Source organism: Prionailurus bengalensis, chromosome B4, assembly GCF_016509475.1.
Source record: "Prionailurus bengalensis isolate Pbe53 chromosome B4, Fcat_Pben_1.1_paternal_pri, whole genome shotgun sequence".
Classification (NCBI taxonomy): domain Eukaryota; kingdom Metazoa; phylum Chordata; class Mammalia; order Carnivora; family Felidae; genus Prionailurus; species Prionailurus bengalensis.
The window spans coordinates 76,056,311-76,077,300 of record NC_057358.1 but is presented as its reverse complement, the minus strand read 5'-3'; the positions used below and the strand labels follow the sequence as shown (position 1 = coordinate 76,077,300).

The 20,990-nt window shown below is 41.4% G+C and overlaps 1 protein-coding gene and 1 long non-coding RNA gene across 3 annotated transcripts in view; one reads left to right on the top strand and one right to left on the bottom strand.

Annotated features, from left to right (window-relative positions):
* Positions 1-17,614, bottom strand: part of SPATS2 (spermatogenesis associated serine rich 2) — a 152,131-nt gene extending 134,517 nt beyond the window's left edge. The window contains exons 1-2 of one of the 2 annotated variants that reach the window (XM_043563797.1): positions 17,337-17,591; positions 16,500-16,579 (exon numbers count right to left, since the gene is read on the bottom strand). The gene's annotated coding sequence lies outside the window, so the exon portion shown is untranslated. Of the gene's footprint in view, positions 1-16,499; positions 16,580-17,336 lie in introns of both variants that reach the window. The other variant, XM_043563796.1, reaches the window with a different exon arrangement.
* A 71-nt stretch (positions 17,615-17,685) lies between these two features.
* Positions 17,686-19,643, top strand: LOC122473354. Its single transcript, XR_006294650.1, has 2 exons — positions 17,686-18,669; positions 19,427-19,643. It is a non-coding gene; the product is annotated as an uncharacterized LOC122473354 (long non-coding RNA).
* The last annotated feature ends 1,347 nt before the right edge of the window (positions 19,644-20,990 follow it).

The following is a 20,990-nucleotide window of genomic DNA, read 5'->3' as shown; positions in this document are numbered from 1 at the left end:
GCTACACAAATATTAATCTAAAGAAATCTCAATATTATTAATATTAATATCGACACAATAAGATTTAAAGAAGCAAAACTCATTAACCACAATCTTCAGGAGAGAGCCCACAGGATTCATCACAAGAAAACCCCTTATTTCTGGAGTAAGAAATCTCTCCCTGCCATGCACAGATATTTTAAAAGTGGGTCCAGGGCGCCTGGGTGGCTCAGTCGGTTGGGCATCTGACTCTTAATTTCAGCTCAGGTCATGATCTTGGTTCATGAGTTTGAGCCCTGCATTGGGCTCTGTGCTGACAGTGTGGAGCCTGTTGGGATTCTCTCTCTCCCTCTCTCTGCCCCCCCTCAAACGCTCTCAAAAATAAACAAACTTTAAAAAATAATAACAAAAATAATAATAAAAAGTGGGTCCAAGTATTTGGAACAAAAATGTCCTTCCTGAGATCCTGCCATTTCCCACAACATGGATGAACTTAGAGGACATTATGCTAAGTGAAATAAGCCAGAAACAAACAAAACCCTGCATGATCTTACTTATACATGGACTCTAAAGAAGTCAAATACATAGAAGCAGGGGCACCTGGGTGGCTCAGTCAGTTAAGCATCCAATTTTGGCTCAGGTCATGATCTCAGAGGCTGTGGGTTTGAGCCCCACACTGTCAGTGTGGAGCCTGCTTGGGATATTCTCTCTCTCTCTCTCTCTCTCTCTCTCTCTCTCTCTGTCCCTCTAACTTGTACTTTCTCTCAAAATAAATAAATTAACTTAAAAAAAAATACATAGAACCAGAAAATAGAAGGTGGTTACCAGAAGCAGAAGGGGGAAATGGGACAGATGTTAGTCAAAGGGTACAAAGTTGCAGTAATACAGAATGAATAAGCTCAGAGATTTAATGTACAGCATGATGATTAGAGTCAATAACACCATACTGAATACCAGAAATTTGCTAAGAGAGATTCCAGGTACTCACAACACACACACACACACACACACACACACACACACACACACGGTAATTATGTGAGAAAATATGTTAGTGACTATGGTAATCATTTCACTGTCTATATGTATATCAAAACATCATGATGGGGACGCCTGGATGGCTCAGTCAGTTAAGCGCCCAACTCTGGATTACAGCTCAGGTCACAATCTCACAGTTCGTGGGTTCAAGGCCTGCATCAGGCTCTGAGCTGACAGTGCAGAGCCTACTTGGGATTCTCTGTCTCCCTCTCTTTCCGCCTCTCTTTCTCTCTCAAAAATAAACATTAAAAAAAAGAAGAAATGTAGAAATTTTAAAAATCATGAACACCTTAAATGTACACAATTTTTATTTTTAAAATGAATTAAAAATTTTAAATCAGCATGATCTTCCCTAGGATCCAGAACTCCTTCCCCTTCCTTCCCTCCCAACACTCACACCCTCACCTCCAGAATCTGCCTGCTGTTTATCAGTCCTAACCTGTTCAGGTACTTTATCTCTGTTTATGCTGTCCATCAAAAGAAGCCCCAGACTTTCAGACCTCTCACCTCCCATATTCTAATCCCCACACAGTTGTACACATCCCCTGCTCTGTCCCCATGTGCCACACACCTCTCTACAAATTCTGAAACTCTTCCACTGTGCCCTATATTTTCAACTTCTACTCAACATTTCCCTCAACTTCTTATTCTAATTAAAAACTAGTTCTCCTCTGAGGCCATACTCCCTTTGCACCCCTTAAGTGGTGAAAGTCCTCCTTCCCACACCTTTCATACCACTGGACCTAGGAGTAAGGAAATTGCCCTCCTTGCTCCTCACTGATGCTTCCAAATCAGTCTCCTCTCTTCCCTACCTCCACTTTGAATATCATGTGAAAACTCTATTACCCATTACCTGGCTGTCATGGTTAATTTTATGTGTCAACTCAACTGGATCATGAGGTACCCAGATATCTGGGGTAAAGACCATACCTGGATGTGTCAGTGAGGGTGTTTTGGATGAGAATAGCATACGAAGTGGCAGACTGAGTTAAGCAGATGGCCCTCCCCAATGTGGATGGGTATGAATAAAAATGGTAGAGGAAGAGAGAATTCATTCTCTGTCTCTGCCTGACTACTGAGTTGGACTACTGAGCTGAACTATCTATCAGTCTTCTGCCCTTGGACTGGAACTTACACCAAGGTGTTCCTGGTTCTCAGGCCTTTAATCTTGTACTGGAATTTACACCACCAACTTTCCTGGGTCTCCAGCTTACAGACCTCAGATCATGGGGCTTCTCAGCTCCCATCATTATGTGAGCCAATCCTTATAATAAATCTGATTCTAAATATATACAGATACAAATGTAGATATATAGATATAGATGAGAAAAAGAAAGATCCTACAAGTTCTTTTTCTCTGGAGAACCCTAACACTGTGACTCTCCACAACACAGATCCTATCTTAAGTCTCAGTGATTTCACACAGATGATCTAATACTCCATCTCTCTGAATTCCTATTTCACATCTCTGAATCCCTTGATTCCAAGGATTTTGTCCTTCACCCATGCAGCCCAGGCATGATAACACCCCCATGATCTCAATTTTTATATCCTACTGTCTGACCACGACCTACTATTTTTATAGCTCTCTCACATACCCAAATTCCAACATCTTTTGATCTCAACGAGACCTTCAATTCATTGATTATATCATCTTTCCACCATCTTTTAGCCACTTCATGGTCTCCTTTCCTCCTCACCTGGTTTAAATTCTGTAATTTAAACCAGTATATTATCATAACCACCCCCTTGCACCTATGCTCTATTCCCTTGACCCTCTCATGTTTTATTCCACTATCTTGATAAAAACCCATCCCTGGTTAAATTCACTCCAAACATAAACCCCTGCAGCTCAATGTGGCTGCAAGAACAAAAACATACTGACTAATCTCATTTTAAATTCACGACCACAAACCTCAAGGGGCCCTTAATGCCACCTGAAAATCTTACACTATTTCCCTGCTGTGGCCGGCCATTCTCCCATTCGCCTGAACATTTCACACCTTCCCCCCTCCACAAACCTCCATCATTTCCTCCATATCCTCTCAGCTGAGTACTTGATTCCCAATTCATTGAGAATATTAAAACAATCAGAAGAAAACTTCCACAAACATCTACCACCAAATCAATCCACCTACTTGATGGACAGGTCTGAGATATATTTTGAAGATGAAATCAGTAAGATTTGGATACAGATCTGATGTGAGGTATGAGGAAGAGAAAATCAAAGATGACTTCTAAGTCTTTGCTCAAATATTACTTTCTCAACAAGGCCCTGCCTAACCACCCTTCAGTGTCTCTCTCTCTCTCTCTCTCTCTCTCTCTCTCTCTCTCTCACACACACACACACACACACACACACACACACAGTCACATGTTCATAAAGTGTCCCTATCTCCTTCCTTGTTTTTTATTTGGGTGGGTTTTTTTTTTTTATTTTTTTTTTTCAACGTTTATTTATTTTTGGGACAGAGAGAGACAGAGCATGAACAGGGGAGGGGCAGAGAGAGAGGTAGACACAGAATCAGAAACAGGCTCCAGGCTCCGAGCCATCAGCCCCGAGCCCGACACGGGGCTCGAACTCACGGACCGCGAGATCGTGACCTGGCTGAAGTCGGACGCTTAACCGACTGCGCCACCCAGGCGCCCCGGGTGGGTTTTTTTTTAATACCAATCATCAACAACTGAAATACTAAACATTCTACTTCTTTGCTTAACATCTGCCTTCCCCTACTAATATATAAGCTACACGCAGGCAAGGATTTTTAAGCTTAATTCACTCTTGTGTATCAGAGAGTAGACACTCAATAAAATTTTGTTAAAGAAATGAAATGTCTCTGGCATGAGCAAATGGATAAATGATGATGTCATCTACACAGAAAAAGAATACCTTTAGGGTGGGAAGAATCACAGTCTCTGTACAAAGGAGCCTGTAATCAATCTAGTGAGAGAAAGAATGAGACATACATTTCAACACATTAAGATTCTATAATTTGTTAAATCTGTGATAAAAGCAAAACTGAAGAATATTCTATGATTCCATTTTTATCAAAAGTGTATGCTTTTATATGTACATACATACTTGCACATACACACAGCAGATACATATATGTTTCTGCTCTACAGAAAAAATTCTGGAAGGAAAAATACCAAACTGTTAGCCTGTGAGGTAAAAAAGGTAATATGTATGGGGAATGAGACTGAAGAGGCAGCGAAGAGACTTTTGCTGTTCACTTTACATGTTTTACAACAGGCATATTACTTTTGTAATTTAAAGAAAAAGAGAAGGAAAACATTTTCTTCCCAAAAGGAAAAAATATATATATTTTACAGAGGATTAATACCCAGTGTAAAAAACTTCCATAAAACAAAAGAAAAACAATTTAAAAATGGACAAAGTATATAAAAAGGCAATTGACAAAGAAATATAGTCAATGGGGACACCCGGGTGGCTCAGTCAGTTCAGTGTCAGACTCTTGGTTTTGGCTCTGGTCATGATCTCACAGTTTGTGGGTTCAAGCCCCATGTTGGGCTCTGCACTGACAGTGCAGAGCCTGCTTCAGATTCTCTCTCCCTCTCTCTCTCTGTTCCTCCCCCCGCTGTCTCTCTCTCTCTCAAAATAAATAAACATTCTAAAAATTGTTTAAAAAAAAGAAATATAGTCAATGAAGATATACAACATATTCAGCCTTATGTTTAATCAGAGGAAAAAAATGCTTTAATTCATCAGGTAACAGCCAATGGTATATGTGCATAAGCTCATTATCTACTTCTGGTGGGAATATAAACTGGAAACTCTTATTTTAAAGTAATTTAGTGAGCAGGGACACCTGGGTGGCTCAGTTAGTTAAGCGTCTGACTTCAGCTCAGGTCATGATCTCACAGTTTGTGAGTTGGAGCCCCGCATCAGGCTCTGTGCTGACAGCTCAGAGTCTGGAGCCCATAGTCTCCCTTTCTCTCTGCCACTCCCCCACTTGCATTCTCTCTCTCTCTCTCTCTCTCTCTCTCTCTCTCTCTCTCTCTCTCAAAAATAAATAGACATGAAAAAAACTGAAAGTAATTTAGTGAGCGAAAAAGTAAAAAATGCTATAATCCAAAGAATAAATTCCATGAGTCCATAATGATGCAAATAAATTAAATAAATAAATGGGGAATAAAGTACAAGTCTCCTTACAGAAAATTTCTAATTAATAAATGTAGGAATAATGAGAGAAATAGAAAATAACCATTAGAATGCCACAATAATAACTGGTATAGGAATGCTAAAATTAATAGGTGGAACTTTTATTTTTTTTTTAATGTTTTATTTATTTTTGAGACAGAGAGAGACATAGCATGAATGGGGAAGAGTCAGAGAGAGAAGACACAGAATCTGAAGCAGGCTCCAGGCTCCGCTCTGTTGAGTGTCTGACTCTTGATTGCGGTTCAGGTCATGATTTCGTGGTTCATGAGATCGAGCCACAGAGCCTGCTTGGGATTCTCTCTCTCTGCCCCTCCCCCTTCTTAAAAATAAGTAAATAAACTTAGGGGTGCCTGAGTGGCTCAGTCAGTTAAGCATATAGCTCTTGATTTCCGCTCAGGTCATGATCTTACAGTTCATGCCCCTTGTCAGGCTCTGTGTTGCTGGTCCAGAGCCTGCTTGGGATTCTCTCTCTCTCCCTCTCTCTCTCAAAATAAATAAGTAAACTTTAAAAAAAAATCAGACAAACCTATATTTAGGGATGTTCTAAAAAATATCTGACCAGTACTCTTCAAAGAGTCAAGACAGTGAAAAAGACAAGAAAAAAACAGAAACTGTCACAGATTGCAAGACTCTAAAGACACACGCTGGCTAACTGTAACACGGGATCTTGGGTTGGATCCTGGAACTTTTTAGGACATTAGTGGAAAAACTGGGGAGATCCAAATAGTTATATAATTTAATACTATTGTACCAATGTTAATTTCTTAGCGTTGATAAATGTACTGTGGTTATGAAAGATGTTAACATTAGGGAAAGCTGGGGGAAGAGTATATGGGAACTCTCTGTACTATCTTTACTCTTCTGCAAACCTAAAATTATTTCAAACTAAAAAGGTTTTTTTTTAAAGCAGTTGGCATAATTCACCAGAACTTTTAGAAGAATATACCCTTTTATACCCTTTTACCCAGCATTTCACTTCTAGCAATCCAGAGAAACACTCACATAGGTCCAAAAAGAATTTTATAAAAAAGTGTTCACTGAAGCATTGTTAGAAAATTGCAAGGGATACACATACATATACACACACATAACACGTATATATATCCATCAATTGAGAAATGATTACATAAAATGGCATATGCATATTATGGAATAAACACCATGAAGAATAAAATGGATCTGCACATAACAATGTGAAAAAAAATCTCCAAGATATATTAAGAAGAGTAAGTTACAGGGGTGCCTGGGTGGCTCAGTCAGTTAAGCGTCTGACTCTTAATTTCAGCTTAGGGCATGATCTTGCGGTTCCTGAGTTTGAGACCCATGTGGGGCTCCAAGCTGACAGTGCAGAGCCTGCTTGGGAATCTCTCTCTCTCTCTCTCTCTCTCTCTCTCTCTCTCTCTCTCTCTGTGTGTGTGTGTGTGTGTGTGTGTGTGTGTGTGTGTCTGCCCCTTCCCTACGCTTGTTTTACTTCTGTACTGTTTAATTTTGTTTAAAATTTAACAAAGCTTTAAAATTTTCATGTGCAGTTTTTAAAGTACACTATGACAAGTGCTATTATGAAAGTATGTAACAGATTTCAAAGCTCAAAAGGAGGGGTGTTTAGTCTGCCTGAGAGACTGCAGGAAGGAGAGTCACCAATGGATTTAGAAGGCATTCCAGGCGGAGTTTATGGAATGGGCAAAGGCACAGAAACATCACAAAAGGCAGGAGGGTTCAGAGCTGAAGCATATAGAACATAAAGCTTGGGAGTACAGGGGGAGAGTGACTTAGGAGGGATCTGAATAATCACCGGTCCCTGAAAGCCTACACTTCCCTTTGTTACCTTTCCCAAGAAAACAACCAAATTTAGACTTGCAGACAGCTTTCAGTATATTCTGCTTAAAATTACTGTCCCTCTCCAAATCATGACATAGTGAAATGAAATACTCCAAACCTGTCAGAGTATATTCATCAGTTCAAGATGGTACAATCCTGCCAGGAGGGTAATTCTAAACTAATTACTTTGATCTCCTATTCTCACCTATCTTCTTTTGACCAGCCCATAAAGCCATGTTACAATAAACATAAAAATAATGATAATACATCAACCACATACAGGTATCCCTTGCTTTCCGAAAGTTCACCTTACACCACTTCACTTTTACAAAAGATCTACATTAGTACCTGTTTCCACTAACTGAAGGAAATCCAAAGAGGATTTTCACTTTCACAAAAAAGGCAAGGGGCACCTGGCTGGCTCAGTCAAAAGAGCATGCAACTCTTGGGGCGCCTGGGTGGCGCAGTCGGTTAAGCGTCCGACTTCAGCCAGGTCACGATCTTGCGGCCCATGAGTTCGAGCCCCGCGTCGGGCTCTGGGCTGATGGCTCAGAGCCTGGAGCCTGTTTCTGATTCTGTGTCTCCCTCTCTCTCTGCCCCTCCCCCGTTCATGCTCTGTCTCTCTCTCTGTCCCAAAAATAAATAAACGTTGAAAAAAAAAATTTTAAATTAAAAAAAAAAAAAAGAGCATGCAACTCTTGACCTCGGGGGTCATGAGCTCGAGCCCCACATTGGGTGGTGCAGAGATTACTTAAATAAATAAACTTCTAAAAAAGGCAAAAAGCGAAAATAGCTTTCGGTATTTATTTTGCAGCAAGCTCTTATAGAAGCTGCGCACACCCCACACACTGAGTGGTGCCCCCAAGCTCCCTCCCTGGGAACTACGCTCAGCATCTCAACATCAAAGTTGCCACAGCTTTGAACTGTGTCTGTGAGCATCTGTGCTTTATCTCAATTTATTTTGTGCATCCAATAGCAAGACGTGTCCTAAGGTAGCAGAAAAGCCTAAGAGGTTATTTTTTGGGTCTGGGAATGCTCAAAAAATTGTCCATATAAATTAATGGTAAACATTTCTTCACTTTATGCCACTTAGACTTACAAAAAGTTTCATAGCTCTACTTTCAGATACCTGGGGAAACCCATACCAGTAAATATAAAAAGGTTTCCCTGACCCAGTTTTCAAAAAGTTTTGATTGCAGCATTTACAACAAATGTCTCATAATAGGGAAGAATGAAGAAAGATGATCTAAATCCCAGATATAACTAAATGGCACTACTACTTTATAGTTCTTAGGAATAAATTAAACATTGATGATATTCTGATTCTTGCCAAAGACAAACTGATTTTTACATAAGTGTTTCTAATCTTAATTTGGGGACATCAATTAAAAGCAAAGTATCGACACTGACATAGTCAAAACTTTATTGACAACAAAGGTTTTGTTGCCTCTGCAGTCCTATTGCAAAAGCTAGGCAAAGTCCCCTTCCAATTAAGGCCCCAAGTAGCAAAAATACTTGTAACTATATTATTAGCTAAAAATATTTACTGACGTGAATACTATGTGCACTCACTGAACTGTTTCATGCCCATTAAAATTCAATGATCAGAACTCAATAAAAAGACAATCCAATGAAAAACGGGGCAAAGGACTTAACAGACAGTTCTCCAAAAGATACACAAATGATCAACAAGCAAATGAAAGGATGTTCAACATCAGTAGTCACTAAGGAAATTCAAATAAAATTCATAATAAGGTATCCTTTCACAGCTAAGATGGCTACGATAAAAAAAAGAAAAGAAAAGAAAAGAAAGAAAAAAGAAAGAAAGGAAGATTGCAACTGTTGACAAAGATGCAGAGAACTGGATCCCTCAAACATTGCTGCTAGGAATGTAAAATGGTGCAGCCACTGGGCTGTACCTCAAAAAGTTGGGCCTGTATGGCAGTTCCTCAAAAAGTTAATCATAAAAATTCTCTGTGACCCAGCAATTCCATTCTCCACTACAAACCCAAAACAACTGAAGACAGATATGCAAACACTGGTGTATGGATGTTCATAACAGCATTATTCACAACAGCCAAAAAGTGAGAATGACACAACTGTCCATCAACAGATAAAAGGATAAACAAAACAGGGGCGCCTGGGTGGCTCAGTCGGTTAAGCGTCCGACTTCAGCTCAGGTCACGATCTCGCGGTCCGTGAGTTCGAGCCCCGCGTCGGGCTCTGGGCTGATGGCTCAGAGCCTGGAGCCTGTTTCCCATTCTGTGTCTCCCCCTCTCTCTGCCCCTCCCCCGTTCATGCTCTGTCTCTCTGTCTCAAAAATAAATAAAACGTTAAAAAAAATTAAAAAAAAAAAAAGGATAAACAAAACATGATACATCCATACAATGGAACTGTATTCAGCTATAAAAAGGAGCGAAGTACTGATACATGCTACAACATGGATAAAACTCAAAAACATCATGCTAAGTAAAAGAAGTCAAACACAAAAGGTCATATATTACCGTATTCCACTTATTTGAAATACCCAGAATAGGTAAATTCATAGAGACAGAAAGCCAATTGGTGGTTACCAATAGATACATCAAGGGGAGAATGAAGAGTGACTGCTTAATGGGTATGAGATCTCCTTTGCGGGTGATGTAAAAGTTCTGGAACTAATAGAGTGATGGTTGTACAAAACTGTGAATCTACTAAATACCATTGAGCTGTACACTTTACAGGGTTAATTTTATGTTATGTGAATTTCACCTAAAAAAATTTAATAGTCATGACAACTCTGTGGTAGGAATTACTACTTCATCAATTTTGCAAATTCAGAAACACAGGCTCAGAGAAATTAAAAGATGACCAAGTCCACAGAAGCAGTAGGTACAGGAACAGAGATTCAATGTGGATTTGCACACCAGACTTGTGATCTTTCTTTTTTTGATGTTGACAGAATGAAGCCCCTCTCCCCCAAAATTAATTTTATGCCCAGCTATCTATAATCCAATATATTAGCAACTTCTATGTGATACAAGAGGTTTACGCTCTAACAGCTTCCCGATTTTAATAAAAAAATTAGAAGAAAAATAATACAGCCCAGAAATATTATAAATATATTATCAGTATTAGCCTGATTATAATACTGATCATGATTATCAGTATTAGCCTAATTAGATTATAACTAACACCACTCAGTAGATCCACATTTCAGGCATCAAAAACTAAAGTTGCCAAGAAGTTTAATAATACACTTGAGGCTGGGGCACCTGGGTGGCTCAGTGGGCTGAGTGTCTGACTTTGGCTCAGGTCATGATCTCACGGTTCATGAGTTCAAGCCCCACATCAGGCTCTCTGCTGTCAGCCTGTCAGCACAGAGCCTGCTTCAGATCCTCTGTCCCTCTCTCTCTGCCCCTCCCCTACTTACACTCTACTCTCTCTCAAAAAATAAATAAAAATATTTTTTAAAATAATATGCTTGGGGCTATTTCATAACAGAAATAATTAGCCAGTAGAGTGTGAAAGGATCATGTGTTCTCAGCTTTACTGCCAAATCAAAAATGTAATCACATAAAAACTGAACATAATTCTAATCTTACTTAAATGTTAAGATTTCAGGCAACAAGTAATCAGCATGAAGATACCAAATACACTCCATTTTAGGAGCTTTTTCTACCACTTCAGGTTAGACGCCTAAACAGATTTAGTAACCACTAATGTCGCGCTGTTTCCTATGCTCCCATATTACAGTAACATCACACAATAATATCTCGTAGTCTAACTTACAGGATCATAACATAATGGGCAGGCAGACAATGACAAACATCAAATATCAACTTTTTAAAAACCAATATAAAATACAACATTTGTGTAGTGACAGAGATGAAAAAGATTACCCAACTAAGCCTTGTTTACAGCACTGTCAACCAGGAATTAGATAACCATCTCAAGAAACCTAGTGTGTACTGACCAGTAAGATTCAACAAAACATCAAGCTTGCATCTAAGCTATGGCTAATTTAGTCTGTGGTGGTTCTGTATCGTCTGCCATTCAAGTACAATACTTTAGTTTCCTGCCAATTTCATCTTACTTATAGATATATTTGACTGTTTTCATCAAATGTGAGGGAGCTTCTCATGATGAGATGCTTATACTGAAGGCGTGTGCAGGATATGCAGGTAGGCGATGAAGGCAATTTACTCTAACGACCAAGAGGATGACCAAACAAAATAAGCAGAAGAGTCACTGCCACGACACATTAGTGCACATTTCAAATCAACGTAACAGAAGATAACCAGAAAGGGCCAGCAATGGGCTGACCACACTGACATGTAATCAGAGACAAAATGGGTAATTTAAAGACAAGTATTGCTCTACTACTGATGGCAGCCTTGAAACAACAGCAAATAATTTACTCCTGGACATATCACATGTACCCAAGAGAGGATCCTCAAGACTGCAACTTGTACACATTGGTCTTTCTGGTCTTTTACAGGTCAACGGGAAGTAATATCATTGGGCAGCATCTTCACTTACCTACCATGACTCCTCTAAATCATATAACGGGGGTGCCTGGGTGGCTCGGTCAGTTGGGCATCTGACTCCTGACTTTGGTTCAGGTCATGGTCTCACGGTTTGTGGTTCGAGCCCTGCATTGGGCTCCACACGGATAGTGCAGAGCCTGATTGAGATTCTCTATTTACTCCCCAAATAAATTATAAAATGTCCTCATCACAAATTTCCTTCTCCTCAGGCCCAATATCCTTTAGCCAATTTTAAAGAAAACACACACATTCCACACAAGTAATCATGTTATTTTGCTAATTAAGTCATATAAAAAAAAAATCCTCCTTCTTACCAGCAATCCAAGGTTGTTACGTAGGGTTTGAACTAGTAAGAATCACGATGTAACCCCTAGCCACAAATTAGTCATAGGACAATGACTGTAGAAGTTGCCTTTAAGCTAATGGCTATATCCTCAAATCCTGCAGAATCTGTGTACCACTACGGTAGATTTGAACATGGCGAACAAAATGCTGGCTTCTAACCAAATCTTAATATCCAGTAACCTAAAGATAAGGTGTTTACAACTTTAAATTTTTAGAAATACAGGTGACCCTTGAACAACACAGGTTTGAACTACATGTGTCCACTTATACATGGATTTTTTTTGATACAGTACAGTACTGAAAGAATATTTTTCTTCCTTATGGTCTTAATATTTTCTTTTCTCTAGCTACTTTACCATAAGAATACAATATATAATACATAGTTAAGGGTCTGGGAAGTCCAAAGTTATATACAAATTTTCCACTGCACAGGGGTCAGTGCCCCTAACTCCTCCTACATTGTTCAAGGGTCAACTGTATTTCAGAACCAACAGACCGCTTCTTTTTATTTTTTTAATTTTTTTTTAATGTTGATTCATTTGGGGGGGGGGGAGGGGCAGAGGGAGAGGGAGACACAGAATCTGAAGCAGGCTCCATGCTCTGAACTGTCAGCACAGAGCCTGACGCAGGGCTCGAACTCAAGATCATGACCTGGCTGAAGTCAGACACTTAACCAACTGAGCCACCCGGGTGCCCCACAACAGACCACTTCTAAGGAAGTGTGGGCTCTTTTGTGAAGCTCCCAGAAAATGGCATAGGAGCCTAAAGTCCCTTTGTAAACAATAATCTCAAGAAGCAAGACGCAGGGATAATTAACCCCCTTGTGACATTTAGAAAAAATGAAATGGGAGGCTAGACCCATCCCTAAGAGAGAGTTCACTATCAGTCTGCAGCTATTTCAACTATATTTGGTACTATGTGAGAACTCAAAGAGAGAGAGAGAGAGATGGAGAAAAAAAATGACTTGAGCCAATTTTACTTCCTACATTACAGCTACCTTCTTGAAATATTTAAAGCATATAGCAGGCACTCAAACTTTTTTCAATGAATGAAGGGATGAACAAGTTAAACAGTAACCAGCAGCATGTAAAACATCTTTAGATGAAAAAAGCACCCTGGATTTCAAAGGCAGCGAAGAGAACTGAAAATGCTCTATAGTACTGACCCATTTTTCAAACACACGTATAGATAATGGGTTTTTAAAATATTTTTTAAGTTTATTTATTTATTTTGAGAGCGAGAATATGGGGGAAGGGCAGAGAGAGAGGAAGAGTGAGAATCCCAGGCAGGCTCCACGCTAAGCACAGGGCTCAATCTCACTGAGAGATGACTTGAGCCGAAATCAAGAGTAGGATGCTTAACTGACTGAGCCACCCACACGCCCCACAGATAATGTTTTTAAGCGATTATCTACATTTACAGGTATGACTGGAAAGATCTATATATATATAACAAATGGTTCCTTCCACATTGGATATATTTCACACTTTACAACAGATATTCCCATTTTCCTCATCAGCTGAACTGTCTGAAAGATTTTCAAAAGTACTTTTATTGCTAAGTTGAAATGTATTTGAATGTGCTTGCCAGATGTCATGATACATAAACATAAATAGGCAGAAGCTAAGAGAGAGCCGTGACAACTAGGTAAATCATTTCCTTTTGAATCGTTTCCAGTACAAGTGTCCTACAAACAGTATAGAAAAAGTCAATAGAGAAAACATCATCCTTCAAACATAAGGCCAAGTGCTACCTTCGGGTGAACACAAATAAAATCACCATTTAAAAGTAATAACACTTCCTCAAAAAATGAAACAGAATTACCATACGACCCAGAAATCCCACTTCTAGCATATACCCAAAAGAACTGAAAGCAAGGACTGGAACAGATACTTGCACACTAATGTTCCTAGCGGCACTTCTTGCAATAGCCAAAAGGTGGAAATGACCTAAGTGTCTAAACGGATAAACAAAACCTGGTACACACATACAATGGAATATTATTCAGTCCTAAAAAGGCATGAAATTCTGACACAAGCTCAAACGTTGATGAAACTTGAAGACATCGTGCTGAGTGAAATAAGCCAGACATAGATGGACAAACACTATTATTCTACTACTTCCACTTGTATGAGACCCCTAGAGTAGTCCTATTCATAGAGACAGAAAGGGGAATGGCTGAGGGAAGAGAGGAATGGGAGTTGTTTGACAGGTACAAAGTTTCAGTTTGGGAAGATGAAAATGTTCTGAAGATGGATGGTTGTGATGGCTGCATAACAATGTAAGTGTACTTTATGCCACTGACCCATACACTTTAAATGGTTTAAGTGTAAATCTTACATAATCCATATTTTACCACAACTTTTTAAAGTAACTGAGCAAGAATGATGGTCACAGTTTTGTGTCAAAAACATCAAGAAAAGTGGTAAGATGGGGCGCCTGGGTGGCGCAGTCGGTTAAGCGTCCGACTTCAGCCAGGTCACGATCTCGCGGTCCGTGAGTTCGAGCCCCGCGTCGGGCTCAGAGCCTGGAGCCTGTTTCCGATTCTGTGTCTCCCTCTCTCTCTGCCCCTCCCCCGTTCATGCTCTGTCTCTCTCTGTCCCAAAAATAAATAAACGTTGAAAAAAAAAAAAAAGTGGTAAGAGTCTGTAACAAGCAAGCTTCCCTGTCATCCTCCACAGCCTAGATAACTTACCTGAAAGTCAAGACCTCGGAATAGGAGGGATGGACACACCATTTTCATGTTGCTACAGATTTACACTAAGCAGCTGAGGAAGCTGAATTATATTCTACAGGAGATCGTTTACTAAATAATGAGTGGGCTCTCCTTCCCAACAATTATATCAGAAAAAAATCAAGCTCTTCCTTCTAGTCTCCAATGGAAGTAACAAGACTGAAATAATCAGTTGCACTCTTAACAAGAAGCACAGCAGATCCTAAAGAGTGACTTTAATTCCCAAGTTTAATTTTGGAACCACTACAATAGGAAACAGCAAGCAGCAATGATGATGATGATGATGATAATAATAATAACTTCCTTTACTGCTTTTATTAAGTGACTTTGTACACTAACCCTTCTGAGCCTCATCTCAAAAACAGGGATAATGTTTACATCTGCCTTATAAGGGTTGTTTGAAGATCTTATGAAGTAATATACATAAAACACTGAGTTCAGTGCCAAGAATACATATATGTTCAACCCTCCCCTCCTGCCATTCACTAGTATCTGTAGCCCTTTGCCACTCCTGGATCAGTCCCCAGGGGCTATGCTGATGTTTTTGGCCAGCAACCTATGGCTCCTCCCTCAGGACCCAGCTGTTTCTCTCAGTTCGACTTGTTTCACTCCTGGTTTCTAAGAGGATCCTGTCTATATTTAGAGATAATGCCAGTACCAACTGTGGACTCAACAGGTGCTTGGGAGGGCACTTGAGCTCTCCACAATTTTCAATTGTTTTCCAAAGTTAATTGGTTCTGACTCCACAACTGGTTGTGTTGACTTCTACAAGGAAGAGCGCCACCTAGGCACAGTACTTCAGCAGTACACTAGACTAAACAAAATAATAAGCCTGTTCACAGGTCAAACCCTTAGCAAGATTAGCTTTAACAGGACCCCAGAAGACTTGTTAATTCACAAGAGCAATAAACATTTATAAAGTCTACAGATATAGCCCACTAACCCAATCTTCATCTAAATCACCATTATCATATCAAACCCAAGATTCAACCAATTCATGCTGCTTGTACTACAACCAAGATTAGGAGGAGGAAGACAGGCAAGTAGAACCAGACAGCAAAGATATAAGGAAGGCATCCAACAGAGCCCAGTGTGAATGCAGCTTTATTTACTACCTCTGTGACCATAGCAAGTTATTTAACCTCTTAATTAGAACACAGGAAATAACTGTGAGGATTCAATTAAATGAGATAATGCATGCAAAACAAACTTAGCACCTTGCCTCATCTACTGTAAGAGGTCAATAAAAAGCCACATTATCACTAATGGAGACACTCCTTGCTTTATTCAGTTTTTGTAAGATATAAGAAAAGTGACAACTGAGGTCATTATTTTGGACCTTTATAAACTAGTCTAATGCTACTATCCAAGACCTAGCTGAGAAATATAAATGGATAAATTCCCAGAAATCTTAGGTGAGTCAGCAAAACTTAATACCCAACAAATAAAAAGATTAACATCAACTATTTATGAACACATAATGATAATACAATTTCAAAATCGGCAATCTTGTATCTAGAACCATTCAATATTTGGTCTGGAAATCCAAGTATTAAGGAAATGCCAAGATTATGACCCAGAAATACTTGCCCACAGTATTTTCAAATCACCTTAATTCAAACTGGAAGGTAAAAGGCTGCCTGATAATTTGAAATCAGCATCAAGAATTTCTTGAGGCAGAACCCAAACTCTCCCAAGAGCATAAATCCAGTAGCAGATGGTATATGAACATTTCTCAGTGAGAAACTGCAATTCTAACAAAGTATAGATAACTTCGATTTTATCAATGCTATTCATCACCTTTGGGTCTAAATGAAAACAAACTCTTGGTTCTCTTTCCCCCAAACACCCTGAACTCTGCATTATCACTGACCTAATTCAAAGCAAGATGCTTATTTTTGGTGATATGTTCTCCTCTGCTTCATTAACCACAGGTAAATTACACACAGTAACCTGATGAACACAAGAGAAATAAATATTACAGGGATGGTTCATCGATGAAATGGACCATAAATAACCAAATTATTAAAAGAATAGCTTGTACTCAGCAGAGGGACATGCCTGAGAAAGACCCACCTTCCAAAAGAACCCAATCATCCTGGATGAATTAGGAGAAAGATGCCACTCTAGTCCACCTACCCTGTACTCTCAAACAAGATCTACCCTTCCACTTTAAATCAAGCCCAAACCACATCTATTTTATTTCTCTGCCACCCTTTGCCTTATTTTCCATTCCGCCCCCCCATTCCTTTCTATCTTTTTTCAAATCCCACTTTGCCCCCAAATCCTGAGGACCTCGGACACCCACGCAGATGACCTTACGCATACCCACCGCATTCCCAATTCATTGTACTTCTCAACCCAAACGACCCATTCTTTCATTCTTTTCGATCCCTCGTTGTTTCTTAAAATCCAATACCCCACACACGCTCACACCAGAGTCCCCCCTTACTCCATTGTTTCCCTGGCCTGTGCTCTGGAAACCCCCCAACTCGGACCCGTGTGCTTCGGCCTGCCCCACTGACCCCAGAAGGCTTTCACCGTCCGGGCACTCCGGGTCCCAAAGGGCTCACGTCCCCCTCCTGTCCATACCCCAACCCCCAACAACCACCCCCTCCGCCGTGCCCTCCCTCGAGCCCGCTCTCTGCACTTCTGTGCCCCCCTTTACACCCCACCAACCCCTCCACCCAGCACCCTCAGCCTCACCTACCCGGGGACCCCGCAGACGCCGCGTCCCCCCCAGTTCCGGGCTCTGCGTCCCGGACGCTCCGAGGTCTGAGGAGAGGAAAGGAGCTCCTCCGCCTCCTTCTCCTCCTCTTCTAGAGCGGCCGCCGTCGCCGCCTCGCTCCTCCCCCAGCTCTCCCAGAGCCGGACGCCGCCCCGCCCCCACCGCCCCTTTCCCGGCTTCGGCCGGGCGGCGGGCTGGGAATCGCAGCCGCGGCTGGGGGCCGGAGTGCCAGCGGATCCACACCGACCTCGCCGGGGCTCGCGCTGTTCGCCCCGCCCCGGAGCCCGCTCGGGCGCGTGCGCGCCAGCCAGCCAGCGCACAGGCGCGTGCTCGCGCCGGCGCGAACCCGACGCGCCGAGCTCGAGGCCGTTGCAGCCACCCGGCGCGCGAAGGCCGGGCGGGAGGCGGCCCGCGCGCCAGGGATTTGCGAGTGGAGAGGCGCCGGGCGGGAGGTGGGCTCCAGTCCGTCGGGTTACCGCTCCTCTCGAGACCCAGCCCCTCGCGCCTCGCACCGCCCGCCGGGTCGCGCGCCTCAGTTGAGGGTGCTCGGGCGTCGCCGGGAACTGGGAATAACGAGGAAGGGTAGGGATTGGAGGAGTGGGTCGGCAACAAACTAGATGAAAGTGGGGACGGGTAGTACTAGAGCACGTGCCCACGTGCAGAACAGCCCAGGCCCACAAAGAGCCGGGCGGCGTGGGGAAGGGGGTAACAGCGCGCTCTGGGAGTGAAGGACCGGAGCTGGAACTGCCGGAAAGAGCCGAAACTCCCCCGGAGATTGCCGAAGGCGGGCGCATCGAGAGGAACCGTGCGAGGGGCTTTATAATATCTAGGTTCCCGCGGGGACGCGCGCTCTCAGGCCGCGTTGCCTTTCGCTGCTCCCGACTCCGCCCCATGGCCTTCCAGCGCCTTCTCCTTTGCCTGCTTCCCGACTCAAGTTTGACTCCAAAAGGCCGTTTCAGAGTCCCTGACCTCAGGCAACTCCCGGACGTCCGGACTTCGCGGCCGCTCAGCTTCCTGGGAGTCCGTAGAGGCCGGTGCGGGATCGAGGGCAGGATAACATCTGGACTTGAAGGTTCTCTACCACGTATGCCAGACGCTGCCCAAGCCCATTTCTGAGTCGGATCTCTGGTTTGCTCAGCCGTCTACATTCCTCCGTGCGGCTGTGGTCAGGCCGCCGGTGAATCTTTCTGTTAAATATCCTTCTGACTTCATGATCGGATTCCCAACCTCCCCAGGGCCAGAATCGTCTGTAGTATTTGTGCAACCTTCTACCCAGTGTCCTGAAAGTGTGAAGTACCCACCCCACCGTCAACTGGTCAGTGGTCGATTAGGAGCGGCCAGAGGCTGGGGATTTAGACAGCATTGAAAAGATTAATCAGGATCTGTCCCCATGTTCTTAGCTTTTGAGGCCAAAGCTTAAGGAACTCTGGAGAGGCATCAGCGACAAACCTGGAACTGTATATGAGTATGTATAGCTAGACACCGCGGGCACAGGTTTGTTTTCCAGATGTTCGTTACCGCAGTCGCAGTACCTGCAATGAAGTAGTGTATGTAATAGATCTCAGCCAGATCTCAGACACCCAGAAGTTATCTCGTCCTTTGTGTTTAACTTTGCACGAGGTTGGAGGGTCAAAAATACCCCGCAGCCCACTGACCCCTGGCTAATAAAGCCTGGTCTAATCCAATCGTATCACTTACAGATCTAAATAAGCAAAAGACTAGGTCATCCAGCTAGCAAGGGCATTATACATAGGTTGCTTACTATTGCATCTTTTCTCAAAATATTCAAATAGAAGCAAACTTTCCAAATATCTGCTTTTTTTTTCATTCACTAAATTGAAATAAGTACCCAATGAGTGGTAAGCATTGTTCTGGGTTTTGGGTCACTTACAAAGAAGAATAAAAGCAAGATTATCCCCAAGGAGAGTATCCTATTGTAAAGGAGGATAAAAGCTATTAAATAATTAACTGTAATAGCATGTGAAAAGTGTCGAAACAAAAAGTGCAAAGTGTTGTAGGAACACAGGAATGAGTGACTAATTCTTCCACAATGTCCCTTCCTTCCCATACAGAGTAGAAATGGAATGCTATGACCTTGCTTAACGGGAAACTTCATGCTGCTGAAGAATGGTACCTGACCAAGAGAATCCAAGATCCCTTCCATAATGACAGATTTCACCTACCAAAAGTTGCCTAGAAAAGAAAACTCTTCATTATAGGGCCTCTTGTTGCTGCAGAACCAATATTGTTTCTTTGGGAGGAAAATAAAGTCTACTTTTGGAAATCTCACAGTGTTAGGAAAGATATCTGATGCCTCTCCTGAGATAGCCAGTGGTCTAACGGGAGACAGTTTTTATATGCGGATATTCCATATGTACATATATAGAAGGGAGGTGAGTTAAGGAGCATGCATAGGCCCAATCTATGAGAGCTGTCAAAGCATCACTGGAAACCTAACAATGTGAAGAATATCATATTTAACAGATCTCTAAGAGAGTTCTGAGTGTAGTTTAAAGTGTGGTTGAAAGTGTGGGTCACATAGAGCATACAACTTGCTAAGTGGAGTTTGCAAGAGGGGTACTGTAACTCATGGCCCACTTTCACCCTTTCTCCATGCCACATTCTATCTCTCCAAAAAGACATTGAATAAATATTTCAAAAATATCTTTTGGACCTGAATTATAAAGATTAATTTTATCTTGGTTCTTTACATGTATGTTTTCTATTGTGTATGCATAATAAAACAAAATGATCATCGACTGCTTTGAAATAATTGCAAAACTCCATGCTGTCAGTGCAGAGCCTGCTTGGGACTCTCTCCCTCTCTCTAAAAACAAACTTTTTAAAAAAGGAAAGAATTGCAAATTGTTTAAAGTCCATCTGTAAATTATACTGGAGGTACTGGAGGACAAGAAATGCTGTAATAAATTCGACATATAATACTTGTGACATACTCTGAAGAAAACACGAAAACAACCAAATTTCTGAAATGATTAAAGTGACTGCTAAGGATTGCAAAAGATCATTTTGAAACAACATCCATATGTCTCAGTTCAGCCTTAACGGAATTAATTTATCCCAGGTTACCTAATGATCAAGTGGCAAAATTAAAACTAAGGATAAGTCATGACATAATCTTCATCTTGACAGATATATTTTGCAGATGTTAAAAAGACCTAATTTGACATGTTTTCAAATAGATCCTGGAAATCAAAATTTTTCTTATGTTTGAGTTGATATTTTGTATCTGAAGTGACTGATTGTCAGATTCCATATTTTTATTAGGAAAAAAAGGAGGCTGAATTTAGTCTGAGAAACAAAAATTTTCCTCATTATCTTGGAGACTTGATAATTAATGACTGTAATTAACATGATTTTCTTAGAAGTCTCTGCTAACTAAAGTTCAAACTACAAACCACTATAGGCAAGAAGACCACCAGAGAATGTCTCATAAGGTGTACTTTTCTCTTTGATTGCCCCACCTCTAGTACCTAATAAGAGTATTCATGTGGGCAGACCAAACTTTGTGTCTTAGAAACTTAGCATCATGGAGTGCTAACTAGACCTGAAAAAACTGTTCCAGTTGCAAATAAGTTTGGGAAACACTGGGTAAGATAAAGTTAAGCTAGTTTCTTT